Below are 22,218 nucleotides of genomic sequence, written 5' to 3' on the forward strand. Positions count from 1 at the left end.
CTACCACCTGATCTGAAAACTCTCTTTCCAGAATTCCCTGTTTACAAAGGGAAGGACACAGGGACCACGTTTAACTGTCTTCAGGTAACACGAATTACCAGTTAATCCCTCAGAGTGGCTGTTTTACACGTATTTGACGAAAAGATTGAATTTAATGTCATCCAGCTGAGAGCAAGAAAGGGAAAAAGAATAAGAAGCTAAACGGTGTGTGTGTTTGGGGGTGACGTGGGTTGGGAGTAAGGATGGGGGTGGCAAGCATAGGGGATCTGAGAGAGAATCTGGGCACCAGAGGCAATTCTGCCTGCTTCCAATTTCTCTTAAACCAGCCTGGGAAATGCCATTCAAGAAGCCCTCATGTGATTCTTTGGCATGGATGTTGTAGAACGCTGACCCTTGGGAGAGGGCACACAGGAGTATTGTCTCTTTCATCTTTGCAAACACTTTACTTTCTATTCAGCAACTGCCCTATGGCAATTGAAGTTCCCATCAGTTAAGCAGACATTAAGTGGCTTCTTATATAAATACTTACAGAGTTCTGACTTTGCAAGGCTCTCTGAAAAGCATTTTGTTTCTTATAAGTTCTTTGAAGTTTTCTATTGGCTCCAGCAAGTGTGTGCAGATCTATCCACAGATTGACATATTCCTGTGCAAATGAACTCCACAACAATAAAGTTATGTGAAAGAGAATATGCTCAAAATTCACTGCTGGAGCAGCCCCCTCAAAAGGTCATTCTCAGGTAGCATGACTGGGAAATTGCTTTTGCTGTTGATTATTGTCCTCATTTAGAATAGAGACTTTAAGAATATTCTTATTCTTTTTAAATTTTAAAGCATTTGACAAATTTAAGGATATGGATAAATTGAAGAATTTAAATTGAAGAAATTAAAAATAACTTGTACTTAAAATACTGAAACAGTTTCCAATAACAATTTTTACTCAGAATATACCTGTATCTCTATATTTGTTTGCCTCTACCAATTGATCAACCAATCTGCCTATGGCCACAATAATATTTTGAGATATCAGCGAATTTTTATTGTAAATTTTATTGAATTATAATATACATATATAAAAGTGCATGAATCACAAGTGTACTGATGCACAAATCAATGTGTCTTTTTAAACTAAACACACCCGTGTGCCTAATACTAGCTCAAGAAACAGAAAGTTACCAGAATTGGTGTGTATTCCCTCTGCCTTTACTTATACACTGAAGCCCTTTCTCTACCTTAAGCTAGAGTTTTCCAACTTCATGTCTTGGGAAAGGGAGGTCTCAGCAGATCATAGAAAAAAAAAAAAAAGGAACTTTACTTTTTGACAGAGATCCAAGAATGAGAGACTTGGAAGAACATGAATAAGTCCTAGCTGATTTTTCTAACCGTAAGCCTAGATAAAGGATTCTTAGAGGGGCGAAGAGGAGAGAAGAAATGAAGTAAGCAAATTAAGCAAAGACACCAGTGGGTCTCTCAGAAGGGAAACTGGCCCTGCCCAAAGTTCAGAAACTCTATCAGGGAAACTGTGGATAGGAACTTTGATTCACATGGAAATGGTTCCAGATCCAGCAGCACCCGACTTTCAATACAGGGAAGTCCTTGTTCAGTTCAACTAAAGAAGCCCCCATGAGCCATTTCTCAGTGTCATCTTCCGTGACCTAATATGCACATCCCAGACACGCAGGGGACTGATGCAGATGGTCCCTGGTCCTTACTTTCAGAAACATGGGTGTAGGTTTTTGTCCTGACCATGCCCATGGACCAAACTTGTCTGTGCATCAGAATTACCTGGGAACCTTGTTAAATATCCAGATTTCTTGTATATTTAAGACCCACCACTAAATTTAATCAGGCCTGGCAATCTGAATGTTGACCAACTCTATAAGTGATTATTACACAACCAGTCTGGCCTCCACTAGAGACTGGATTTGGGAAGTTGCTCTTCCAGTGGCCTGGGAACTATACCATTCTATCAGGACAAAGACTCAGGGCAGTGTGTCTGTGTCCCCTGCAGAGCCCTTTTAGAAGCTGCTGGTGGGAGGGGAGCAGCTCACGTGGTAAGGCTCCTCTCCTGCGCTGAATTCAACAAGACCAGCCCATCCTACCCCAAGGTACTTGCATAAAGAATTACAACATTAAGAAAGGTTGGCAGACCACTCTCAATGCCACAGTGGTGACCATTATCAACCACATCTTTGCTTTGTCATTTGTTTTATCAACAAAGGAATTTATGTGAAGATAAGAGTACCCCTGGGATGAGGCCAAAGTCCTCTCCTCATTCCCTGAAGAAGGGATGGTGTTGTTGTCACACTGCCGATCAGGCCTTCCTAGCATGAGGGCAGGGTCTGCAGGCCTCCTGAGGCTCCCACAGGATGCTGCCGTGGACTGCATTATGTCCTTCTCGCTAGAGGTCCTCTGGGCCTGGCTATGGTGGCTTTTAGAGCTCTGTTGTCAATTATTAAAAGCATGGAAAGGGTGCAGAAAACATTTATAATAATAATAATAATAATAATAATAATAATGATAATAATAATAATAATAGATTTTAAATGCCAAGCCTATAGCACATTAATTTTTTTAACCCCTCTAGATGAGCTAAAAGTGAAAGCTCTAGTGGGGGATGGGGGAGAAAAAGAATAAAGTGAAAGCTCCAAGTGTAATAACCCACTAGGATAATGTATGAGCCACGGGTCAGTCACAACCAGCATATGTACTGCAAAAGCCAGCACCTGTCCCCAGCGACTGGGCCTACTTGCTTAGGGCTGCTACTGAATAGGATGAAGTCTCTGTCTGCCAATGGGAGCAACTTTTAAAAAATGGATAAAAAAGAAACCAGATGGGGAGAAATCTAGAATTTGAGACCCCACCAGCCCCAATAATCCTCCAAATGCGATACTGGAGAAGTTAGAGAAGATACAAAAGGAACTCATAGGGACCAGGTGATTCCCATTCAAAAATGAGACTATCCAGGAAAAACAAAGGATGGAAAGGAGGTGATTACTGTGTCACTCAAAATCTTGGTGCTGGCTACAGTGTAGGATGGTGAATGTTCCAACTTCTTATTTAGATTCAGGAAGTAAGGATGGGAAAAATCAGAATTAGGTGGTGTTTATTTTGATTTGCTTTTATCCAAGTCTGTTTCTTATTTCAGTATATTTTATATATGCAAAGGTACAAAATCATAAATTTATAGTTAGGTGAATTTTTAGCAGGTGGACTTATCATTTTTGTAAGTGAGTACAGGATGAAGAATTATCAGGTCCCTGGAAGGCCCATTTTGCCTCCTCCTCATCACTGGTTCCCATGAAGGAAATCACTATCCTAACTACTAACATGGGGGATTAGTTTTGCCTGCTTTTGAACTTCACATAAATGGACTCATATGGCATGTACTTTTTTATATCTGGCTACTTTTACCGTGTTTGTGAGTTCATCTATGTATTTGTGTGTAGCTGTTCATTTTCATTACTATATAGTGTCCCATCCCTTGGACATACCATACATACCATAGATTTTCTATGCTGTTGCCAGACTATTTAAGGTTCTTTACAACTCTTGGCTATTACAAACAATGCTGCTATGAACTTGTGTGTTTTTAAAATAATCTTTATCTTTGACATTACTATAAAAGGAATTCAACTATTTTTATTTAAGAAGAACATGTTGAACACATGGCAAAATATTTTCTTGGAACTAAAAGTTACACTTCACTACCATTTTATTTTTATATAAAAATAAAATATTATGAGCATACATTGTCAATGGTACACACCACTACCTCCTCTTTTACTTTTTGAATAGTGGGAGAAAACTGCAAACACATGATTAGAGTATTAAGTATCAAGAAAGTTACATTTATGGGTAGGGCTCCTTTGGTTGAAAAGAGAAATTTAAATTTTTTATTTTTAAAAAAGGTTTTATTTATTTGTTTATTTCAGGTGGGGGGGGAGAGAGAGAGAGTAAGCGAGCATGAGCAGGCGGAAGGGCAGAGAGAAAGGAAGAGGGAGAGAGAGAATTTCAAGCAGACTCTGCACTGAGCACAGAGCCTGACGTGGGGCTTGATCTCATGACCCTGAGATCATGACCTGAGCCAAAATCAAGAGCCAGATGCTTAACCAACTGAGTCACCCAGGTACCCCAAGAAGGGAAATTTATGATGGAGTTTTCTGCTTTTTATTATAGACCATAATCTGGGTGATCTTTTCCTGGTAAGAAATCCTTTTTTTTAAAGAGTTTATTTATTTATTTGACAGAGAGAGCACGAACAGGAGGAGGGCAGAGGGAGAGGGAGAAGCAGACTCCCCACTGAGCAGGGAGCCTGATGCGGGGCTCGATCCCAGGACTCTGGGATCATGACCTGAGCCGAAGGCAGATGCTTAACTGACTGAGCTACCCAGGTGCCCCACTGGTAAGAAATCCTTAAGTCAATTCATAATATTTTATAATCCTATGTTAAAAGTTCATTTAAAACTGCTGTTTTCCCACAAATGTGTTCTAATTCTAATTTGTCTTGGCCAGGGTGTGGTGGGTGAGTGCCAGCTCAGTGGTGTTCTCCTGCGTATTCCATAATGGCCATGTCGTCTCTGTGTATTAGCTAAGATCATGTTCAGCTCCACATTACAACAAAACAGGATGAAACAAGACAAAATGACAGTGACTTAAGCCCGATATAGTTTATTTCTCTCTAGGTCTGGGGATATACTATGATATCCTTAAGATAGTATTGGTGATCCAAGCTTTTATTTTCCTTATCTGTTATCCTAAGCACATGACTTCCATTCAGGTGGTCACCTCATGGTTCAATAGGGTTGCTAGTGATTCAACTGAAAGCTGGTCCATGTTATAGGGAAGAAGGAGGAGGAGAAGGAGGAGGTGAAGAGGAAGAAATTCTTTAACAAGTAGGGGCGCCTGGATAGTTCAGTTGGTTAAGCATCTGCCTTTGGCTCGGGACATGATCCCAGGGTCCTGGGACTGAGCCCCGCTTTGGATTCCCTGCTCAGTGGGAAGCCTGCTTCTCCCTTTCCCTCTGCCCCCCACTTGTGTTCTTGCTCACTCTGCTCTCTCTCAAATAAATAAAAAATCTAAAAAAAAAAAAGAAATTTTGAACAGTTAGATTTCTGAAGACTCCTTTTAAATCAAAACTTAAATAACTACTTAGTTTACTCAGTAAGGTCAGCAGATACATACTTAAGTCACCAACATTTATTAATATATTGTCTCTTCTTCTGATATGCATGCTTGCGTGCACACATACACATACACAGACACACACACACACACACACACACTGACCCTTGAACAATACAAGGGTTAGTAGGGGCGCCGACCCCCCATACAGTTGAAAATCAGAATATATTTTGACTCCCCCAAAACTTTACTAATAGCCTACTGTTGACTGAAAGCCTTACTGATAACAGTTGATTAACATTTTATGTTGTAGGTACTATATAGTGTATTCTTACAATAAAGTAAGCTAGAGAAAAGAAAATGTTATTAAGGAAATCATAAGGAAGAGAAAATACATTTACAGTACTGGTCTGTATTTATTGAAAAAAATCTATGATAAGTGAATCCACACAGTTTAAACCCGTGTTGCTCAAGGTCAGATATATCTCAAGATATAAAGAAAGTTGAAAATAAATTCATCTGGGTTTTCATTTAAAGGCTATAAGTCAAGCAATACTTTTTTTTTTTTCTGAAACTCAAATCTCTTCAGCAGTATTTTTCTGTGTGGTAATGGAAAATAGCTAATTGTGGATGATTAGATAAAAGTGAAACAATTTGCAAAAACAGTTCAGAATATGTATGAAAACAAAATAGAGGCAAAAAACAAACATTAAAAAAAGAATTCTGCATACTCTAAACTTCAGGCTATAAAATGGCTGTTGTCAGCAGTACATGTTTGACAGTTATGAGGTAAAGTGATTAATTGTCTGAGTGTGATTAGAATCAACAGAAGATATGTTGAGACCTAATAACTTAACAGTTCATATTGATTCCAGAACCACACTAGCCTCAACAGTTTTCGTTATCTTTAATTTTACATTTCCCAGTAATTATATTTTTTTACAGTCGTCAGAGATCATTAATCTTGAAGTTGTAAGACAATCTACTTTCATGAGGAAAAAAAAAAAAATTAAAGCCCAGGACTTAACACAAATCTAACTGCCACAATAAGACATTATTAATACTTATACATTGACTCATTGTACTTTTTCAGAATGATTTAAGAGTGTCTCTTTTCCTTATTAAAAAAAAAAAAACAGTTAAATTCTGGATGGATCCTTTGCTAATGTTCCCAGTGAGAATCACTAATAAAATGTAAGAGATAAAGACAAGTAGTTCCTTCTAAAATGAAGAAACAGGAAGTGAAATTTATCACATTTTCAATTTTTTCAGAAGACGCACCTCTCATGTCTCTGAACTCCTATCCTCCTAGAGCCTAGCTGGGTGATTGTGTTTATTATGTTCAACCCCCTCACTTGAAAAGGCACAGGCCCAGGAAACAGCTGTTCACAATTAAATTAATTATCATTTGTCAACGACATTCTGAACGCTGTTCTGAGGCCCAGAAATTCTGTGTTACAGACGAGAATGTTGCCAGGCCACAGTGCACTTCAGAATGTGTGTTCACTTATATTAACCATTTCATTTGGTAAATCATCTTTAAGGTTTTCAAAGCAGTGACATCTTTGTAAAACTATTGTCACATAATCCACTAACATTGCTCTCTTAACTTTAGAGTGTTTGCTCATCATTTATCTAAGAATTTTTTATTCCCCTTGGATTTTGACACCATACTTAAAAATCTAAGACAAGTAGCAGAGAATAAAATGGGTATAAGAAATAGCAGTGTGGTCCTTTAAAAATGAATAGCTAATGCTTGAAGCTAAAGTTTCTTGGGTAGTAACCCCACAAAATTTATGAATTAAGATTCTAACCATTTAACCCTTGGTTAAAATATTTCTTTGCTGAAATAAATAATCTGGAGAACTAAATAGGACTTGGAAGACCAAGAGCTTTAACTGTACTGATTAACCTTAAGGATTGTGTCTATTCGTGCAAAGCAAAGTTCAATCAGAGAGGGGATTAATCTCAAATTTGCCAGGTAATTGACAGAAAAAAGCAAATGTATTTAAGTTAACCTAGATAGTTACTTTTAAGTTTTTCTTGTGGAATTTCTTTTTTTAAAGAAATATGAGAATTTTTTGGAGTTAAGAATGGGGGAGTTAAATTTAGAAAATATTCATATTTTATTCAACTAGAGTTTTCAATTAAAGTTAAATTCTTCTCTCTAAATTATTTTTAAAATAAATATGTCCATTAGCATTTTTGTACACCAAGTAAATAAGCCAACATATAGAAATAATAATACACACAAATATGTTTCTTGAAGCATTGTTTATAACAGGAAATATTTGGGAAATGATTTGAATATCCTGAGGTGAATAGATAAATAAATTATGAGACTTGACACACTGGTCATTTTAAGTAGTTATGAAGACTATGAGACAACATGTACCATGCTTATGATAAAATTACAAGAAAATCCAATGATATTATTGAAAAACAAAAGGAAGAAAAAAACCAGGATATAAAGATTGTATGTACTGATTTCAAATGTACTTATTTCTATAGCTTTCAATATCTTTATGACATGGCTATAAATTTATTAGTATAATTGGAAATAATGTATTAGATCTATTTTTATAGCAAAGAGAGATTGTGAAAACGTTGCTGATAAAATCTAAAGAAAACCAGGAAGTTTAGTTTTTTGGAAACTATTTGAATTTAAATAAAAAAACCCAGTTCAGCAAATATCCTTTTGAGCTTCCTGCTCCTCCACCCAACTCAGCTCCCCCTACTTGTTGAACATTTAAAAGTTTTTTCTTTCTTTTCTTTTCTTTCTTTTTTTTTTTTTAAGTGGAGACTAACATGGGGCTTGAACTCACAACCTTGAGATCAAGACCTGAGCTGAGATCAAGAGTTGGATACAACTCACTGAGCCACCCAGGTGCTGCTAAAAGTTTATAGGCCCCTAAAAGTCTATAATGTGTAATTTATTCTTCTTTAACACTATTTCATATTTCTACCCCCTAAACTCCCCTTTTAAAAAAGATAGCAAGACATAAGGAAACAAACCTGCAACTAGCAAAGAAACACTATAGATAATGACAGACATCTATAGTGGTTTTTTGCTAGCTATAAAAGAACTAGTAAAAACTCCATTTGGCACTTTCAAAGAGGATTTACTTATATTTGTAAAATTTTCCTAACATAAGTGAAATTTAAACCATAATACTTCCTTCAAGGATATCATTTCTGAAACACATGGCAATTACAAATCTTAAGGCAGATATATTCCTTAGTTGCCAAGGAACAAAAGGAATGATTTATTATCTAAACAGAATGGGTAAGTTCATAAAAGTTAAAAATGAAGCATTTATAGTTAAGGTGTGGACAAAAGGAAATCTTATTTAATGGGGGGTATGGAAGGGAATTTGGAAGATGAAAATTACTTTTAAAATTTTTGTGAATAGCTTACGTTCAGAACTAAAGCCTTTCCTTTCTCTTTACTTTTGCACTATTAAACTATTTTGCTTTTTCTTCTGGAGATATAGGGTCATCAACATCTTCTTATGCTGAGCTAGCAGTCTTGGTTGAATACAGAACTTAATCAGGAAGTATTTGTAAAGCTTCTGTAATCTTAGTAACATACTTAGTTCTCTAATTAGTGCTTCTCTAACATTGATGTGCATACTAACCACCTAGGGATAGAAAGTACCTCTAGAGCTGATTCTAAGGTGATGAGTTTCTAATAAATTTCCAGGTGATTCAGTGCAACTGTCTACAGACTAATCTTTGACTAGCACCACTCCAGAATACCAGAAGGCAAAGTTGCATGCCTTTGTAAAAAGTGAAATGAAAGTAGATAGTTGACAGAGATGAGCCATAGAGTACTTGGCCAGATGTAAATAAAGCAACTGCAATTGAGCTCTAGTTGACTGCTGGGGTTGAGTGCCAATGTTGCCTGAGCATAAAATGAGAGCTATCTAGTTCAATCGCTTGCACAATGTAGGTGTTCAATAACTGGTTTTTCCTCTTCTTTCTACAAAAATAATTACCAAATGAAACTGCCAGCAAACATGTCCAAATAATATTTCAGCATTTTATACTGATAAAATCAAAAGCTGATTAGAGAATGGGCCAATGGATATAATACAGAGTGCAGAAGACATTACTTAATAAATTTGAAATCAGGGTTTGTTTTGAAAGAAGATTGACTTATTTAGCAACCACAACAAAAAAGCTAGAAAGAGTAATTTTCCATAAGAGAAGTAATAGGAAAGTCAATCATGGAGGTGTTGGGGTGGTTGGAGAGTTAGAACTGGACTAGGAAGCTAAGGAAATGGAGCTAAGAAGGAAGGTTGATGAAGCAACATGCTTTTATGGGAGCAGTGTCCTTGAGAAGCTCCCAGAGGTGGTATGAGATTGTGATTTATAATAAGAAATACGTATTTGATCTTCATCTCCATACCTGGCAAAGAGCTCTCCAAACCCTTGTAATTTCCTGTGATGAGAGCTTTTGTTATGTTAATAAGTTACTTTTGGAAAACATCTAAGGATGGGGGCTGGTTGCCAGGGGAGCCAACCTTGTGATTAGAGGGCTTAGTTCCACCCTCCTGACTGCTGGGGAGGAGGGGTGGGTCTGAATCAATTACCACTGGCCAATGATATAATCAATCATGCCTCTTTGTAATGAAGCCATAAAGACCCAGAAGAATAGGATTTGGAGAGCTTCCTTGTTGGTGAACATGTGGAGATTCGAGGAGAGCAGTATGCTCTAGGAGAGGGCATGGAAACTCTGTGCCCCCTCCCCATACCTTGCCTTATGCATCTCTTCCATCTGGCTGTTCCTGAGTTGTATCCTTTTATAATAAACTGGTAATCTAGTAAGTAAAATGCTTTTCTGAGTTCTGCAAGCTGCTTTAGTGAATTAATCTAACTCAAGGAAGGGGTCATTGGATACCAGTGGGTCAGAAGAACAGGTGACAACCTGAACTTCTGAGGGGGCATCTGAAGTGGTGGTGGGGCGGTGGGCAGTCAGGTAGAACTGAGCCCTTAACATGTGAGACCTGATGCTATCTCCAGGTAGAGAGTGTTAGAATTGAGTTAAATTGTAAGACACCCAACTAGGGTTGGAGAATTCCTTGGTGCGGGGAAAAAACTCACACATTGTAATTGGGTGCAGAATCTTTAAAAAAAGTAATGTCTACACTCACGACTCCGAGATCAAGAGTCAGATGCTCTACTGACTGAGCCAACCAGGTGCCCCTGGGTGCAGAATTTGGTATGGGAATGTCCCAAAAACTTCAGAACATACATGATAAACATTCAGATCTAACTTCTTTGCTGTGCTGTAGACTAAGTGACACAAATCCTCTCTACTGCCCCAATACAATGTGTGCTGGACACATACAGCCTTATGTAGGAAGTACTTGGGATGTGGAGGATTCTGGTAGTATTCAGCCTGATTCTGGTAGTATCCAGTAATGTTCAGCTTGAGGGGAAGGACAGCACATGGAGAAGGTAAGACAAGAACAGCACATGGAGAATTCAGCAGGAGGAATTAGTGACCAGGGGGAACATAACCCCTAAACAATCAACAATCAAACCCCCAAGAGATGGGGGTTTCCCATGATGGGGGCAGGAAGAGTCCTTGGGAACATTTAAGGAATTGGCAATTTACATAAAAATAAAATGCTAATTGAGACAGTAATATGCAAATAAATACAGAAGCGAGAAACATGATGTGACCAGAAATCAACAAGAAGATTTAACATACTTTAGATTTTGCTTCAGATTTCAAACTATAGGGAGTAAGCATCATTGTGGGATCTTGAGCCATAATATATGAGCTAATTTTCACTTTGGCAAAACTAATAGTGCAGGTTTAAAAAAATATAGGTCATTCTTATTAGCATCATTTTTCTTTATTTTTTTTGATAAAAGGTTAGTATCTATTTTTTTTAATTCAATTAATTAACATATAGTGTATTATTAGTTTCAGAGGTAGAGTTCAGTGATTCATCAGTCTTATATAATACCCAGTGCTCATTACATCATGTGTCCTCCTTAATGTCCATCACCCAGTTACCCCATCCCCCACTCCAACAACCCTCAGTTTGTTTCCTATGATTAAGAGTCTGTTATGGTTTGTCTCTCTGATTTTGTCTTGTTTTATTTTTCCTTCCCTTCCCCTATGATTCTGTTTTGTTTCTTATATTCCACATATGAGATCATATGATAATTGTCATTCTCTGATTGACTTATTTTGCTTAGCATAATACCCTCTAGTTCCATCCATGTCATTGCAAATGGCAAGATTTCATTCTTTGATGGCTGAGTAGTATTCCATTATATATATATACCACATCTTCTTAATCCATTCATCTGTCGATGGACATCTGGGCTCTTTCCATAGTTTGGCTATTGTGGACATTGCTGTTATAAACATTGGTGTGGAGGTACCCCTTTTGATCACTACATTTGTACCTTTGGGGTAAATACCTGATGGTGCAGTTGCTGGGTTGTAGAGTAGCTCTATTTTCAACTTTTTGAGGAACATCCATGCTGTTTACCAGAGTGGCTGCACCAACTTGCATTCCCATCAACAGTGTAAGAGGGTTCCCCTTTCTCTGTATCCTCACCAACATCTGTTGTTTCTTGATTTGTTAATTGTAGCCATTCTGACTGGTATGAGGTGGTATCTCACTGTGGTTTTGATTTGTATTTTCCTGATGCCAAGTGATGTGGAGCATTTTTCACATATCTGTTGGCCATTTGGATGTCTTCTTTGCAGAAATGTCTGTTTATGTCTTCTGCCCATTTCTTGATCGGATTATTTGTTTTTTGGATGTAGAATTTGATAAGTTCTCTATAGATTTTGGATACCAGCTCTTTATCTGATAAGACATTTGCAAATATCTTCTCCCATTCTGTCGGTTGTCTTTTGGTTTTGTCCACTGTTTCCTTAGCTGTGTAAAAGCTTTTTATTTTGATGAAGTCCCAAAAGTTCATTTTTGCCTTTGTTTCCCTTGCCTTTGGAGATGTGTCTAGTAGGAAGTTGCTGTGGCCGAGGTCACAGAGGTTGCTGCCTGTCTTCTCTTCTAGGGTTTTGATGGATTCCTGTCTCACATTTAGGTTTTTCATCCATTTTGAGTCTGTTTTTGTGTATGGTATAAGGAAATGGTCCAGTTTCATTCTTCTGCATGTGGTTGTCCAATTTTCCCAACACCATTTGTTGAAGAGACTGTCTTTTTTCCATTGGATAGTCTTTCCTGCTTCATTGAAGATTAGTTGACCATAGAGTTGAGGGTCCATTTCTGGGTTCTCTATTCTGTTCCACTGATCTATGTGTCTGTTTTTGTTATTAGCACATTTTTCAAAAGTCTTTTTAAAATTAGAATTATCTCCCCATCCCCCATGAAGTTTTTACCTGAAAATTCTGTAACATAGGGTTAGAATAATTCAAGCCAACTTTTCAACTGAGGTTCACACCTCCAATCTTTCTCCTTAATAAAATACCTTCCTCAATTCCTGAGACAGCTCCTTGAATATGACGATTTCTCAGTAGCATATTTTCACAAAGGAGATTGGAAAATATGCCATTATTAACTTGGTAACATGAGTTAATTGTACAGATTGATATTGGCTTTAACATTAAATTCCTGGAGGATGGGGACTCCATCACACAAATCCTGGCTACCTTCTTCGAGTATTTATTTGTATGCTTTGTTCTAACAGTAGATGATGGAGGTAAGGAGAATTTTAAGAAGCTTATCCTGACAGTAAAGACAGATCTTTACCCTGAAGCCAAAGCTAGATGTAATCAAACACTGCATTTTCGGTTTTGTAACTTATATGTGTGTAGCTAGAAATGCTCTACTCTGTATTTTTTTCTCATTGAAAAAAATTTTTTGTTTTTTTTTAAAGCAAGTCTTATAAAAAGTGTGTTTGGAAAAGGTTTCTTAGAAAAATAGCCACCATATTATAGTGGAACAAATTCTCTCTCCATCTCTCACTTTCCCATGTACTGACAATTCCAAAGGCGAATCTGGAATTACTATTTCCTTTCTATAATGTTCAAACTTGGCCCCAGAACACAAAGCTCAGGATTGGCTCAATCTACCTTCCTACTCTCATCTCCTTGTTCTTCCTTTCATTCCATATTCTACGCACACCAATATAAATGGTCATTTCTCAAAACCATCTGGTGCATTTACTTCATGCATGTGCCTGAAGCATCTTCACTTTTTTCTTAAAATCAGCTCCATGGCACCTATCTGGAATTCTTCATTCCTAAGAAGCCACAGGATGTTGTGTTTAGCTTTACTGTAGTATGTCTTTGATTTTTTTTTGTTGTTGTTACAAGCATGTTTCCCACTGATATATGAACCCCATAAAACCATGAATCATGTATTTTTAAAGTTCCAGTGTTTAGCATATAAAAGATGCTCAAAAAATATTTGGTGATTAAGAATGCATGACAGGGAAAAATAAGCTTGCAAAATGCAAACTAGCTAGACAACTACCAACCCTTCAAGATATATCTCCAGCTAACCTGCATAGATTTTAGTGATTTAAAGAGAGAAAGATATTGAGGGGTCCTAGAAAGGTGGTGCAAGAAATTAAGAGGTAATTTATAATCTCTATAGCCCATTATTGTTTCAGGGCAATATTTCAAACAGATTTCCCTTTTTCAATTAAACTCGCAATATACCTTAAGTAAAGATGAGGATGTCACAGTTTCTTTCCTGTTTTGTTGTGATTCTTTGAAATATCAGGATTCAACTGGTTCAGGGGATATACTTTATTTTTCAAGATTGGGGCAGACATTCCCACTTGAGATTAAAAAGACAAGATCAAATTGAAAAGAAGTACGTATTTTCTTGCTGATTTACAAATAGTGCTGGTTTTAAAACCAGCCACAAAATTCTTAGGCCTCCTTTAGAAAAGTGATGTCTATGTCCTCTCCCCTGAAATATAGGCTCTATAACTTCTTGACACAATGCCATGTCATTTTCTGCATCCAGATCTTAAGACATTGGTAGCTTCCACTTCCTGGTTCTTAGGACACTCACTCTTGGAACCTAGAAAACTTGCATGAGGGAGCCCAAGCTGCCTTATGCAGCAGCCAATGTGGGCACGAACATGCAGTCAGCACCAATTTGCCTGCCATTTGAATGAGCCATCTTGGGAGTAGATGTTTTCCTACCTATCACCATCCCCAAGCTCCTTATAGTTCCCCTGTTTTTAGTAGAACAGGAAATATGAGAAATAAACTTGAAAATTAGTTCCTATGATATTTTTAAAGTTTTACATTTTCTCATACCGTGGTAAAATATAAACTACAGGCTGGTAGTTTCATGGCATTCAACCTACTAAAAGGGTCTTTAGCATAAGAAAAGTAAAATATTAGGAAAGTGAAACTCTAAAAATGAAACAAAATTTCTACTTGTATCTAGTTTGTCTTGTAATGTATTCCAAATAATATGTATATGTTGTGAATATGTCTATATAGATATATTTCAAACCAGTATTTTTGCAAACATAAATGAGTGGTAACCATTTTTATTATGTAAGTACAAAGTTGTATTGTTGCTATACGTTTAAAACTTGCTCAGATGGTTAGATTCTAATGCCTCCTCTACTTGGACTTGGGATAAAGTGCCAAGAGTAGCAGGAGTTTACCTCCCAAAAGAACTCTAGCCCTGATACTGATCTGAAAATTTGGATTCCTCTTCAAAGCTCATTGGCAATTAACCAAAAACACTTCATCATCAGAACAGTGTTTACCTTTTCACAATTATCTTTCATTATTTCCTGCCAAAATCATAAAATGTGTGTGTGTGTGTGTGAGAGAGAGAGAGAGAGAGAGAGAGAGAGAGAAAGAGACAGACAGAAAGGGGAGGGGACAGGGAGAATGTGCTGAGGTAGGGCTTAAAATGTTCACCTATCTTGGAGGATATTCAGCAGTAGGTAGGGTTTTGGATTTCTTTTTCATTGTAATTCATCTAATTCATCCATCTGTAGATGAATTTGTTTCCCTAAACAGTGAATATTATTTAGCAATGTTCATTATTCAAATGCTTTACGAAGTAATCCTCATAATTCCTATAAAATAATTACAAACAGAGTGGGGCTGCTAACTTGCAGACGGCAATAATGAAGTGGCAAATTTCTGGAACTGTAAGATAGAGCTCACTGCTATGTCAGGCTGCTGAAGCCTAAATGACAATGTTGTCACTTTCACTCATAGAAACTCAGGAAAACAAAATACTCCAAACCCACATTCTTTCTTTGTAATCCCTGAATAGGCTTGCCTGAGCATTTAGGCAGTTAATGATTTATAACCAGCAAAGGTGGGTCTATCTTCCCCCATCTATATGATTCTAGAGAGAAACTGACAGTTCTTAAACAGGAAAATAGTTGGGGCATTGTGCTAGAACACTCTGTGGTGACTTAACTGACAAGGAATCTACTACAAATCCCAGCACTGAGTATTTATTTCTTTTTCTTGCAGGGGCAAAAGGTTATACACTTTCTAAAAAGTGCACTTCACAAAAGTAAACAATACTTAAATGTACCATATTTTTGACCACCCAGAGAGGAAATGATCTTAAAGAAGAGATCAGAGGAGATATTATGTTATTGATGAAGTGTCAATGAATTAGGAATATGTAGATGAAATTCTTCTGAAACTACACAATCTTTTAAGGAAAACTATTTGAACTGAAACATGTTTTGCATTAGGAAATCTTTGCTCATATGAGGGAAATAATTGAAAACACCTGAAGCTTACATGCCACTTCTTTCATGTGTTTCTATCCAAATCTTTGAGGAAAGGAGGTTGGAAGTCTATTATGGGTGAGATCGCTTATTGGCTATAGTTACTGGAGCCCTTTTGGTTGTATATTTATACTCCCAATGTGAACATGATAATCACAAATGGAGACAGCTGGAAGAAATTGTAAACCATGAAATAAGTTAACTTTTATTGTGTACTCTCTGATGCCCTTGTAGTCTCCTTATAATGCCATGACTACACAGTTTCCATGGTAACCATGAAAAAGACAGAACAGCCTACACATTCAGCCAACATACGATTGATTCAAAGATCATACTTAATGGTTCAAAGTGGTATAAGGTAATATTGAGTTTTCCAAAAATGTGCAAGTCTATTCCTAAATGTCCAAAGAATGAGGAAATAATGTGATGAGTGTGGCCTGGTGGCAAGAAAATATTTATGTTGCATCACTATGCAGGGGTAAATGTGAATCCTTTTTATATTAAATCAAAAAGTATATGACAAATTTTTCTGTCAAGCAATGTATGTCTTCTGAAATGCTTTAGACTGGCATATGATGTTTACTTTTTGCCTTGGAAATACTAATCAGATTTTATTAAAGGTATTTTTAAATCATTTTAACTATTTTTAAGTGGACAATTCAGTGGCATTGAGTACACTCACAGTATTATACAACCATCATCACTATTTCCAGAACTTTTTCATTATCCCAAAAGATAGATTCTATACCCATTAAATAATAACTCCCCATTCCCTTCTTCCTCTAGTCCCTTGTAAACTGTATTATATTTTCCACTTGTATAACTTTGCCTATTCTAGGTACCTCAGATAAATGGAATCGTGAAATATTTGTCCTTTTGTGTCTGGCTTATTTCACTTAGCATTAACATTTTTAAGGTTTACCCATGTTGTAGCATACATTAGAATTTAATTTTTCAATGAATGAATAATATCATTATATTGTATATACCACATTTTAAAAATCCATTCATCTGTTGATGGACACTTGCATTGGTTCCACCTTTCAGCTATTATGAATAATGCTGCTATGAACATTGGTATACAAGTATGTGTTTGAGTCCCTTGGTATATGACTTTTTAAAAAATGAAGTATTTTAGTTTTTGGTGTTTGAATGTAATAAAACAAAATTCAATGTCACCACTGGATGGGTTTTTGGGTTATTTTGCTTTTCTTTATTTTTTTTAAACAGATACTGGGAAAAATCCTTACTTTTCTCACTCCTCACATTCTAGGACTGTATATGCCCCATCTTTCTTCATATGCTATGTATATACACATACATCAATGTAAGTTAAATTAAGTTAAGCAGGTTTACATGGTATAGATTGGATGTGTTTCTCAGAAACGGAAACAATCATACCTTCTGACTACACAGAGAGTCAACATTACAAATGAGCAAATTTCATTATTTTTTAAATTCTATACTTGTGATAGGTATAGAATAAGATTGTTAAGGAATAAGGAATAAGAATATGAAAAAAAAAGTGCTCCCTCAGATTAGTTGAAACATTCTTGGCATTTCCCATCCATGGGATTTTGTACTTAGTACTGCAGCTAGAAGACACGATTTTGGATGAATTTGAGGTAAGTGTAGGCAGGTTTAAAAACTCCCAACTAGTTACTCCATGGAAACCTCATCTACTACTTCCAGTCATTAGGAAGCTCAGTTAATCCATGCTTTAATGAGACAGATCAGATTCCAAGTGTAAAGAATCAGACAGACCACAGATTCAGAATTCCTGAGATGTGCTTTTGGAAAATGCTTCTGCAGAAATGGTGGGATGGTAGACCTAACAGCCAGGCAGGTTATAACAGAAATTAGTGATGGGGGAACATCATGTGCATAATGTGAAGACTGGGATGGTTTTACTTTTGACCAATGTTTCTCTTCTTAACAGCCTAGCAAACAAATGGTTTAACTTGACCACAAACTCTATTTCCTTCTTTAGAAAAGATTACTGTAAAGTCCGGAAGAATTATCTTTTCGAAAAGAAACCATTTTCTTGCTTGCTGCTGGCTTCCTCTCCTTTGTGGAAGGCTGTCTGTGACATGTTGGGCATCCTTGTATTCTCTAGATTTGGATATTATTGTCCTGAACAAAAAAATAAAATGGCAATGCATGGTGAAATATAACACAGACTGCAAATATGCTGAAATTGTTATAGAATATAAAGTTGAGATGTTTAGAATCTTTCCTTTGCCTTAATCTTAAATTAAGATTATGGCAGTAAAATAGTAGATATTGAACATACTCATTGAGGACAATAATGGAAGGGAGGAAATTATTCTGTGATACCTCAACCTTTGCCAAGGTGAAAGGATTATTCATTTTTTTTCCTCTTTTGTAAATCAATTCTGTAACATGTGTGCTTGTTTAAGTTACAGTTTTTTTTTTTTAAACCATTTCTTTTTTTTAAAGATTTTATTTATGTATTCGACAGATAGATACAGAGAGAGCACAAGTAGGCAGAGTGGCAGGCAGAGGGAGAGGGAGAAGCAGGCTCTCCGCTGAGCAGGGAGCCGGACGTGGGGCTCGATCCCAGGACCCCAGGATCATGACCTGAGCCGAAGGCAGCCGCTTAACCGACTGAGCCACCCAGGCGCCCCTAAGTTACAGTTTTAATGATGATTTATGATGTAGAGGACTCTTTGATTGTTAAGCAACATAGCTATTTCATTAGCTGGTCATGGATATTGTTTACTTCTGGTCTTAAATATGAAGATCAAAATTGTTCTGAGGCAACCAGTCTAATGACCCATTTTGAAATGTTCATGCCCTTCATTTCCTTCTTGATGGGACTTGAATAGTACCTCACTATCTTTTCCATTAAATGTCTAAGATGTTCCCTGGATTTAAAATGTACCAGGTAATACATATAAAAATGTAATAAAAAGGGGAAAGTTTCCTTTCTCTCTGTGGGCAACTGCTTGAGTCTTCTCCAGGGATCTTGACAGGAGACCTCACAGTCTGAGAAGTTTATGTTCTATGCCTCCTTTATGGAAGTGGAACTGGAGACCTTTGCACAGGCATCTAGTTTTCTTTAAACTCTGGAACACCTGTGACCTCACATGGTGGAGAGTCTAGATTGCAGGTCTTTTTACTCCTCCCTTGCAACTTAACTGTGACACTGTAAGGTTAGGCTGGGAAGAGAGAGAAAAAGGTGGCTGACAAACTTTGAAGGAAGGATGTTGGGGGAAACAAATATTCATGAAATTTCAACTGAAGAATTTTGGAAACAGCACTTTAAGAGCTGAGAGGAGAAATATATTAATAAATAAATGGCAGGAATATACAACAAAGTATAGATAAAAAAAATTTGACACCAGAAAATTTAACCATTAGACTTTCAAGACTTCTTTGGCAAGGTTTCATATTAAAGAGTGTTAAATATTAGTCCTTCTGGGCTGTTAAATACTGACTCATTGCTCACAAAAAGTGGCCCCAAGAGGAGAAATTGTTATGGAAAGTTCTTGTCAGGGTCCCAAAGAAGGCTCCTAGGAGGGCTTAGAAGGACACCTCATGTTTGGGTTGTACAGTTTGGGCCATTCAGAACCCTAAGCGATGTGTGAACATAGCTTAGTTCATGGAAGGACTCTATCACCAGAACTTTGTTAGGAGTGCCTCCTAGGTATAAGCACTTTTACCAGTTATGAATTTAATATCCTGTGTTTGCAATTTTGGTGCTTTCTTCCCAGGTCCTAAGCAATTGGATACTTTGAGGACAGTGCCGGTGATAGGTAATGAATCTTACTTCTTCCCCTCCTCTTTCTTCCCTCTAGATTCTTCAGTGTCTCCTAGCAAGTCTGAGTTCATATGGCAAGTGGCAGACAAAGGGAAATCACCTGGCCTTTCCAGAGTTCTCTAACTCTAACTCATGGAAATTTCTGTTTTTGTGGCTTCTGTGGCATCACCCACCTACACTGCCCATTAGTCACACAGTAGAACTCCCACACAATCCTTGCAAAGTACTGAGCAAGAGCATTTGAGAATTGTGACTCCACGTACAACTGCATGGTTTTAATCAGTTGTAGCACAGAGATGTGATTAGCAGTCAAAGACCCCTGAGAATGAACTTTGCTTTGCTGTTTGTACCAATAATTAGCACTCTGTTAAATCAGCGGTTTTGGAAATAAGACCTGAATCTTGTTTACTGTATGGAGCAGTCTTAAGATTCTCATGATAGCCAACTCCTTTTTTTTATGAATAAAAATGTCTCTTTTCTATTCCTATTTCTTAATATGTGTTATTTTTCCTTTCAGACAACTGGGGGGGGGGGCAATAAGACAAAGACAATAATTGGAGGGAGGGGCAGAGGAAGAGGAAGAAAGAGAATTCTAAGCAGGCTCCATAACCCCAGCACAGAGCCTGATGTGGGGCTCAATCTCACAACCCTTAGATAATGACCTGAGCTGAAATCATGAGTCAGACACTTTACCAACTAAGCCACCCAGGCACCCAAGACAAAGACAATCTTAATGCTGGCTTGCTAAGATTCTAGTCTTAGCTCTGCTACTTACTATCTAAGTAACTTTAGGCAAGTCACTGAATCTCTCTGAGCTAAAGTGTTTTCAACCATAAAAGGGAGATAAAATCAGCCTTACCTACTTCATAGGCTCAAACAAGATAATGTGAAAACCATGAGATGCTATATGAGTATATAGCATTATAAATTACCAAGGAAAGGTCATGAATACCAAAGAGAACTGAAAGATGACTTAGTTTCTGAACAATTTTCCATGAGTAGACATGCTAGACTCAGAGCTGACTACCATATAAAAGTTATTCACTGACAGATAAAATAAAATTTTGTTCCCAATAAAGACTTCAGAAATATTCTGAGGGCACATTGATGGTCAATCCTAAATATACCACCAGATGGGGGTGGAGGCTCTGAGAAGACAGAAGTAAGGCATCTTAAGCCATCTGGAACTTTTCAAAACAGGGTGGGTAAAAAAAAAAAAAAATCAAACCTACCAAAGAATCTCCTACAGAGGGGAATCAATGAATAAATTTGTGACCATGGAAGTTAAGCAAAATAACTGAAGAAGACCAACAAAAGCTAAAACCTTTGCCAAAATTATGTTATCCAATATCCAATGAGAGGATTCAAAACATTTTTTTTTCCAACCAAAGCCAACAACAACAAAATTCCCTGTTTTTATATATAATAACATGTCCCCTTTCCAACTCATATGCAGTATAATTCCTTCCTGGCTAAAGAAATGAAAGGTAATTGAATTGTGGAAGTGCTGGCTCCCAATGTCTTGGGTGGATTTCAGATCCCCTCCTTTGCATTTCGACCACACTCTGCTCATGGTTATACTAACTGGAGGAAATGGGTCCCAGTGAAGGTAGACCTCTGAGAACCGGAATTATATCAGTGGGGACTAAGGCTGGATTCTCCAGTTCTTTGCACTTTGAAAGACCTTAGATTTAGTTTTGACTCTGTGGTTGATTATGAGGTGAATTTTGCTAACTCATCTCTATAGACTTCAGTTTCTTTTGCTATAAAATGAGGTGGTTGAAAAAAATCTCTTTACATTCCCAATGTCCTTTAGGAAATGTCTGAGAAGAAAGCTTCTCAGAAGAACTGTGACCATCATATTTTTAGGAAGTTGGAAGCTCAAGGGTAATGATACTACACAAATAGAGAGAGTGGACTTGTAAAAGAGTAGGTGACATTCAGAAAAATAGAAGATGAGGATTAAGGAAAATCTAGGGAGAGACAAACTGAAAGAAATTGAGACAATGGAGCAATTTAGAAAAACTGAAATGTTGGTACACAGATGTGGGTAGTAAGGGGCACTATGAAAGGCTAACAGGCTTTGTGGAGTGGTAAAATTAAGTCATTTCTGCCAGTGGAGTCTAGCATATTAACAAGTTTAGGATCGGGTGGCTATAGCTTTATTCTTAAACCAAGGAATAAACCTAAAACCTACTCAGAAAAAAGAGCAAGGAAACATGTAAATAGATCAGTTATGGACTAGGGCAACAAAGGATGTAAACTAGAGAAGGATACTGAAGAAAAGGAATCCTTAACAAAAAAAACACCTTGTCATCAGCTCTTTGGGGAACAGTTTAAACACAACCACTAACAAAACAGAAAGCCATTGAGATCTTCCTCAGTTACTTAGATGTTAATACCATGAAAAAGATGAAGCAATGTAGGAAGTGACTGGTTAAATGATACAAGGTTATTTATCAACTGAGTAGCAGACGTCAGAGTTCCTAATCCTCCCTTTCATTGCCATTTATGAGATACACAATGATAGAGCATCTGCAGTCTCTTTAACCAGAATAATTTTTTATACTATTAATAATGTGTTGCAC

General features: G+C 37.1%; 1 protein-coding gene across 6 annotated transcripts in view; it reads right to left on the bottom strand.

The window, feature by feature from the left end:
* LMNTD1 (lamin tail domain containing 1) overlaps positions 1 to 22,218 on the bottom strand; it is a 480,256-nt gene that overhangs the window by 22,533 nt on the left and 435,505 nt on the right. For 5 of the 6 annotated variants that reach the window (XM_032432724.1, XM_032432722.1, XM_032432723.1 and 2 more), the window contains one exon: positions 16,917 to 17,979. The exons of the other annotated variant lie outside the window; for it this stretch is intronic. The gene's annotated coding sequence lies outside the window, so the exon portion shown is untranslated. Of the gene's footprint in view, positions 1 to 16,916; positions 17,980 to 22,218 lie in introns of those variants that run through there. 6 annotated transcript variants of the gene reach the window in all.

The sequence above is a fragment of the Phoca vitulina genome, unplaced genomic scaffold (assembly GCF_004348235.1).
Source record: "Phoca vitulina isolate PV1807 unplaced genomic scaffold, GSC_HSeal_1.0 scaffold49, whole genome shotgun sequence".
Lineage (NCBI taxonomy): Eukaryota > Metazoa > Chordata > Mammalia > Carnivora > Phocidae > Phoca > Phoca vitulina.